Source organism: Carcharhinus amblyrhynchos, unplaced genomic scaffold (assembly GCF_965287045.1).
Source record: "Carcharhinus amblyrhynchos unplaced genomic scaffold, sCarAmb.v2.hapA scaffold_569, whole genome shotgun sequence".
Taxonomy (NCBI): domain Eukaryota; kingdom Metazoa; phylum Chordata; class Chondrichthyes; order Carcharhiniformes; family Carcharhinidae; genus Carcharhinus; species Carcharhinus amblyrhynchos.
The window spans coordinates 1-7,416 of NW_027650309.1; positions in this window are offsets into that span (position 1 = coordinate 1).

Sequence of the window (7,416 nt, forward strand, 5' to 3'; positions counted from 1 at the left end):
GGCTGTGCCACCTCCCCAGGCCCCCCAGCCACCCCCCTCCAGGCACCCCGCCCTCCTCTTTGGGAATTGCCAGTGAGTGACTCAGCCACTCCTTGGAGCTTGGGGCAAGAATGTTCCGGACCCCCGGTCACTTTTTGTCTGCGTTGAGTGGGAGACAGCCGCGAATTTCACTAATGTCAGAATTGACTGCTTATTGTGACAGCTGAAGATATTGGATTCTCTCTCTCTCTGTGTCCTGCCACCTTCCCTCTCTTTCCTCCCACCCCCTCCCTCCCCCCCCACCCCCTCCCCCTCCCCCCCCCACCCCCTCCCCCCCCCCACCCCCTCCCCCTCCCCCCCCCCCTTTCCCCCCCCCACCCCCTCCCCCTCCCCTTTCCCCCCCCACCCCCTCCCCCTCCCCCTCCCCCCCCCTTTCCCCCCCCACCCCCTCCCCCTCCCCCCCCACCCCCTCCCCCTCCCCCCCCCCTTCCCCCCCCCCACCCCCCTCCCCCCCCCCCCCCCCCCCTTTCCCGTCTCAGTTACAAGTGGGTGTGGAACTGGAAGCCAGCCTTCGGTTGCAGGACACCAGTGTGACGTTTGGATATCAGCTTGATCTTCCCAAAGCAAACCTCCTGTTTAAAGGTCAGCATCTTCTGTGTTTAATTTGCCCCCCTGACGCCCCCAGAGTCCAGCTCTGCTGGCTGCAGCGGGGCAGTGCTATCCCAGGGCTACGGAAATGTGCTTTGCTGCATGGTTCTGTCTGGATCAGGAGGTGAAACTGACATCGCACCCCAAGAGGATTTCCTCTTGGGTCCTGGATGCCCCCCAGTCTGCGAGCGACTCAGAGCACAGTTTAAACAGAGCCTTCAGTCTGTACAATGTGTTGGTGTCTGATGGAAACACACTCTGCTGTCTCTCAGCTCTCTCGTCATGCTGTCAGGGGAGATTGCATTCCACACAGCTGGTGGACTGTGCCCACTTACCTGACGAAGGACCATGGCTCTGAAAGCTAGTGGCTTTTGCTACCAAATAAACCTTTTGGACTTTAACCTGGTGATGTGAGACTTCTTACTGTGCCCAATCCCAGGCCCCGCACTTTGGGAAGGATGTCAAAGCCTCGGGGAGGATTTTTCTGGAATGTTCCCAGGGATGAGGGGTGTCAGTTTCTGCGCAGAGACTGGGAGAAAGCTGGGATCACTCTCCTCGGAGCAAAGAAGGTTAAGAGGGAGATTGAATACAGGCTTTTAGAATCACAAAGAGGGGTTTGGATGGAGTGAATGAGGAGAAAGTGTTTCCAGTGACAGGAGGCTCAGTAACCAGAGGGACACAGATTGAAGAGAACCAGGGAAAAGAACCAGAAGGGGACGGGGAGACGAGGAGAACTTTATTTTTGTCGCACAGTGAGTTGTTGTGATCTGGAAGGCGCTGCCTGAAAGGGCGAAGAAAGCAGATTCAATCGGAACTTTCAAAAGGGGATGAATTAGCAGGACTATGGGGGGAGAGTGCAATGTCAGGAATGGGGGAGTGGGACTAACCAGGGCTGACACTTGAAGTAGGAGTTTTAGGAATTGTGTATTCACACCATTGCAAGGATGTTTTCCTTGGGATCCCCCAAATATCAGTTTTAAAAAAAACTGGTTATTATCACTGTTTGCAGGAGCTTGCTGTGTGTAAATTGGCTGCGCATTTCCTACATTACAGCAAGTATACTTGAAGAACTGCGTTGATGGCTGTGGAAATGTAGTAGTTTCGTTTTCGTGGAGGGATTTGTTTGGCCAAACAGAGCTCCTGCCCACTACAACAAACGGGGCACCTGTCTAAAACTACAGCAATGCAATAAGTGGGGGATAGTGTTGTACAGGTTTACAGCATGGAAACAGGCCCTTTGGCCCAACTTGTCCATGCTACCCCTTTTTTTAAACTATCGAGCTAGTCCAATTATCTGTGTTTGGCCCATATACATCTATACCCCTTAACTGCCTAAACGCTTTTTGAAAGATAAAATCATACCCGCCTCTACTACCACCTCTGGCAACTTGTTCCAGACACTCTGTGTGGAAAAAATTGCCCCCCTGGACCCTTTTGTATCTCTCTCCTCTCACCTTAAACCTATGTCCTCTAGTTTTAGGCTCCCCTACCTTTGGGAAAAGATATTGACTATCCAGGCGATCTGTGCCCCTCATTGTTTTATACATCACCCCTAAGCCTCCCACGTTCCAGGGGAAAAAAGTTCCAGTCTATCCAGCCTCTCCTTATAACTCAAACCATCAAATCCCAGTGGCATCCTCGTAAATCTTTTCTGCATTCTTCCTAGTTTAATAATATCCTTCTTATAATAGGGTGACCAGAACTGGACACAGTATTCCAAGTGTGGCCTTAGGATAGTTACAGAACATAAATAACATGTTGGAAATTCAGTCCCAGGCTGGATTACTCAGTCATTATGGATGTGAGAGTATGTTGATGGATCGAACACACGGTGACTCTGTGTCTCTCTCTCCCTCTGCAGGATCCGTGGACAGCAACTGGGTTGTAGGAGCGACCTTGGAGAAGAAGCTTGTTCCGTTACCTTTGACCTTAGCAATGGGAGCCTTCCTGAACCACAGGAAGAACAAATTCCAGTGCGGCTTTGGCCTGACAATTGGTTAATCGGGGAGGGACGGGGGTTGGGGGGGGTGGTGGGTTGGGGGGGGGCGCAGGGTGTGGAACAGCCATGTCTGTCACACCGTGCAGAGGAAGATGAGTTTTTATTTTTACTGGAATGTACAGAGACCTTGTTATCCTGGGTCATTCACTGACGGTACAGCATGCGCCGCTTTGGGAGGGGGTTGGGGGTGTGAAGGAGGAGGAGGCTGGGGTGGGGAGGGAGGTTTGTGAATTTCCCCTGCAGAGTTGAGACAACATTCGCAGTTGGAGGACTCCCTGCCAACTTGTGGGGCTGGACCTTTTAGGGGGGGCAATGCCCTGGCACCCTCCCCCTCTCCTCGCTGCCGTGTGCCTCGGGGCGGTTTTATCCCAAATGATGGGGCACTGTGATCCAGCACAGGGACCTCCTCGCTGATGTTTGAAGTTCTCATGCCACATTCTCTTCCCCTCCCTCTCTCCCTTGTGCATTCTCTTTCTTTCTCAAGGTCCCTTTTATGTCCCCTTGCACGCTTGCAGCACCCTCCCCACCCCCACCCCCCACCCCCGCATGTTTGCACCCCCCTCCTCCTGCATGCTCGCTCCTCCCGCTCTTGCACACTCACTGCCTCCCCCTCCTCCCGCGCCCCCCCACTCCTCTCCCAGGCGCTCAACCATCCCCCTCACGTTTGCCCCTCCCATTCCTCTCCCATGCGCTCAACCCCCCCCAAATTCCTCTCCCGCACCCCTGCCTGCCCGCCCCTGAGCTGGGGATGTGATTGTTGAGTGAAAACTCAGCTGGTGACTGTGGAATTTAACCTGCCTATGGTTATTTTTTGCACAGCCTGAGACAATCTCTTTCTCGCAATCTGAAAACAGCTCCCTCTCTCCCACCGCCACTCCCCCCAGTTTTTGTATTTCCAAGTCTGTTTTATTTTAAAACTCATTCCTTTCAGGGATAACAGAACGAGCCCAGGCTCCTGAGGCAGAATCTTAAGTAGTTTTTATATTGGTGCATTTTTTTTTTATTATTCATTCACCGTGTGTCTCTCTGGCTAGGTCAGCGTTTTGTTGCCTCCTCCAGCTGCTGCAGTGCTTGTGGGTGTCACAGCGCTGCCCAGTCGGCTGGGGGAGGGTCGGGGTGTCTTTTCACTGCTTGTCAGCGAGTGATGTTGAAGCTCCAAACAGTGGGACAGCTGAGCACGGAATATCTGACCTTTCTAGGGTTCGGAGGAACAGATTGAGGCCATTCAGCCCCTCAAATCCATTCCATCTGAGATGCACATTGCATCTAAGTTCCGTCATATCTGCCTGCCTAGGTTCCCAAATCCTAGTCCACCACCCCCACATCACCATCAGTTTCCGCTTTGAGATTCCCAATTAAGCCCCCCAACATTGGGCTGGGAGAGTGTGTTCCAGATTTCCCCTTTGGGTGAGGAAGTGGTTCCTGACGACCTCTTCCCGAAACTCCTTGTTGACTTTCGGATTCTGAACCCGCCCCAGCCCCAGCCCCAGCCCCAGTTCTGGAATCTCTTGTCCCCCGGCAGAGGAAATTGTTTTGTCTCCATGAACCCGATCCCATCCTTCGATCATCTTGAACCCCTCAATTAGATCCCCCTGAACTTTCAGCGAGTAAAGCCAATCGTTCTCTGAAACGCCTCCCGGTGAGTGGTCTATGTTACCCTCTGTACAGGGGGGCGTTCAGTGTTGCAATTGGACGCGATGATGGCGAGGGGTGTTGGGGAGGGTAGAGGCAGAGGGTCTGATTCACCGCCGTGGGAGTGATATAAAATTCCATCTTTGGATTCTGGGCCCTTTGACCCTGCCTGTGCCCCCACCCCCAACCCCCAACCCCCAGATCGGAACAGCCTTTGGAATTTCCGCTCCCTGCATCCCGCTTCCACCTATCCCTGTCTGTCCAGAATCGCCACAGCAGTGCTAACCGAGGGAGAGCTGCAGGAGGAGGGCAGACTGAGGAGGGAGAGCGGGGATGGGGGGAGGAAGGGTGGTGGCGGGCGAGGTGGGAACACAAACTGTCCATCGCTTCAGTTTTGAGGTTTGGAAGGGTCGGCACTGCTCACAGACTCACCAGGTACCCAGGCTGTGTCCCTCTCACCTCTGACTCTGTGTCCCGTTTGCCTCTTTTTTGTAATGATAAAGACAGTTGGCCGCCCTCGCTCATTGCAATCTTGACTCCAAGTCCCTCTGATGTGAGGGTGCAAGATTTAAACCCCTGGGGAGGAGATGTACAGAGTGTTTGATACTGTAAGTGAAAGGACACTGCGTGTAAATCATGTTTGATAACTTAAAACAAACAAACCTGTTTTTGCAAATGATGTTTTGCGTTGTACTGTGTTAATAAACAACATGCACACGCCTCCGCGTCCTCACTCACTGTTCCGTTATTTCTTTACTCCTATCAAACCTTACCTGAGAAAGTTTCAAACCGTTACAGCCTGTTCCCATTCACAACATTCACTGTCCCCATCAATCACAGTAAGAAGTCTCACAACACCAGGTTAAAATCCAACCAGTTTATTTGATATATTCTCTGTTTGAGACCAGAACGTTCCACTCACCTGATGAAGGGGCAAACCCTGAAACCTTGTGGGTTTACTATCAAATAAACTGGTTGGACTTTAACCTGATGCTGTGAGAGTTCTTACTGTATTTACCCTAGCATCTCCACATCAATCACTCCCAGGACAGGTACAAAGAACAAAAACAGCCCGGGAAACAGGCCCTTTGGCCCAACGAGCCCGCACCGCCATCTCAACACCACCAGTCCCCCTCTCCACCCACGACCCTTGTCTGATGTTTTACAGCCATCCAGATTGAGGGAAACTGATTTAGGGACAATTTATTCCTGCCAATCAGCCTGACAGCACATCTTTGGGGTGTGGGAGGAAACCGGAGCACCCGGAGAAAATCCACACAAGCACGGGGAGAATGCGCAAACTCCCACAGACACCGGCCCAAATCCATGTGTCTGCACAGCGATCAGTGATAGTCACTGAGCTGTCGTCTTGCCCAGTATCTGGTCCAGTTTAGGCACACACTAACGGCATGAAGCACTAGGCCAATCTCGAACAATCAAGAGCAGCCTCAGTACGACCCATCGCGTGTATGCCCCTCGTTGGACAACAAGGCGGACCGACTTAAAACCTGTGAATGAAAAGGAAAAAAAAATTATTATTGTACCATATCCATTTATCTTACCAGGGATGCCCCAATGCTAATGACCCTTATTTAAAACAATCTCCTGTATCCACCCATCTCCAACCCACTTATGTGCCTGTCTAAGTTACTCTTAAATGACTCTAGCATGTTTGTGTCCACCCCTTACTTGGCAGAACATTCCATACCCCCACTACCCTCTGTGTGAAAAACCTCCCTCTAATATCTGTGTTGCACCTCTCCCCCCTCACCTTAAGTCCATGGCCCCTTGTCCTATGTGTCTCTATCATAGGAAATAGCTTACCTCTGTTTACTCTATCTATACCCTTCATAATCTTATATACCTTTATTAGATCCCCCCTCAGTCAGCGTCTTTCAAGGGAAAAGAGCCCCAATTTCTTCAATCTTTCCTCATACCCCAGTCCTTCCATACCAGGCAACATCCTGGTAAACCTCCTCTGCACTCTCTCCAGAGTCTCCACACCCTTCCGGTAGTAAGGCGACCAGAACTGGACGCAGTACTCCAAATGCGGCCTAACCAACGTTCTGTACAACTGCAACATTAGACTCCAGCTCTTATATTCTATACCCCTTCCTATAAAGGCTAACATACCATAGGCTTTCTTCACCACACTCTCCACTTGCACTGCCACCTTCAAAGACTTGTGCACTTGCACCCCCAGGTCTCGCTGCGATTCTATACTCCTTACGGGCTTACCCTTTATCATATAACTCCCCCCTACATTATTCCGGCCAAAATGCATCACCTCACATTTATCCGGATTAAACTCCATTTGCCGTCTATCTGCCCAATCAACCAGCCTATCAATATCCTGCTGTATTGCCAGACACTGCTCCTCACTGCCTGCCAATCCAGCCATCTTGGTGTCATCAGCAAATTTGCTGATCACACCACCTACTCCCTCTTCCAAATCATTTATATACACTACAAAGAGGTCCCAGTACTGAGCCCTGCGGCACACCACTAGTGACAGACCTCCAGCTAGAAAATGACCCCTCCACTACTACTCTCTGACTCCTCTTAGCAAGCCAGTTCTCTACCCATCTAGATACCTGACCACATATCCCATGAGCTTTAATCTTCTGTACCAACCTACCATGAGGGACTTTGTCAAACGCCTTACTGAAATCCATATAGACTACATCAACGGCTCGTCCTTCGATGACTGTTTTTGTCACCTCCTCAAAGAATTCTACCAGATTCGTAAGGCAAGACTTCCCCTTTACTCAAAGCCATGCTGCGTATCCTTAATCAGATCGCAATGCTCTAAGTGCGTATACATCCTATCCCTAAGAATCCTCTCCATCAACTTGCCTACCACTGACGTTAAACTCACCGGCCTATAGTTACCTGGGCTATCCCTCCTACCCTTTTTAAACAACAGTACCACGTTCGCTATCCTCCAGTCCTCTGGGACCTCACCTGTGTCCAAAGAAGAGACAAAGATTCGCGTCAGAGGCCCAGCAATCTCATCCCTCGTCTGTCTAAGCAGCCTAGGATAAATGCAATCGGGCCCCGGAGATTTATCGGTTTTAATGCCAGCTAAAAGCCCTAACACTTCTTCCCTCGTAATCGATAGATCTTTCAATCAGTCTACCGCTCCCTCGATGACCGTA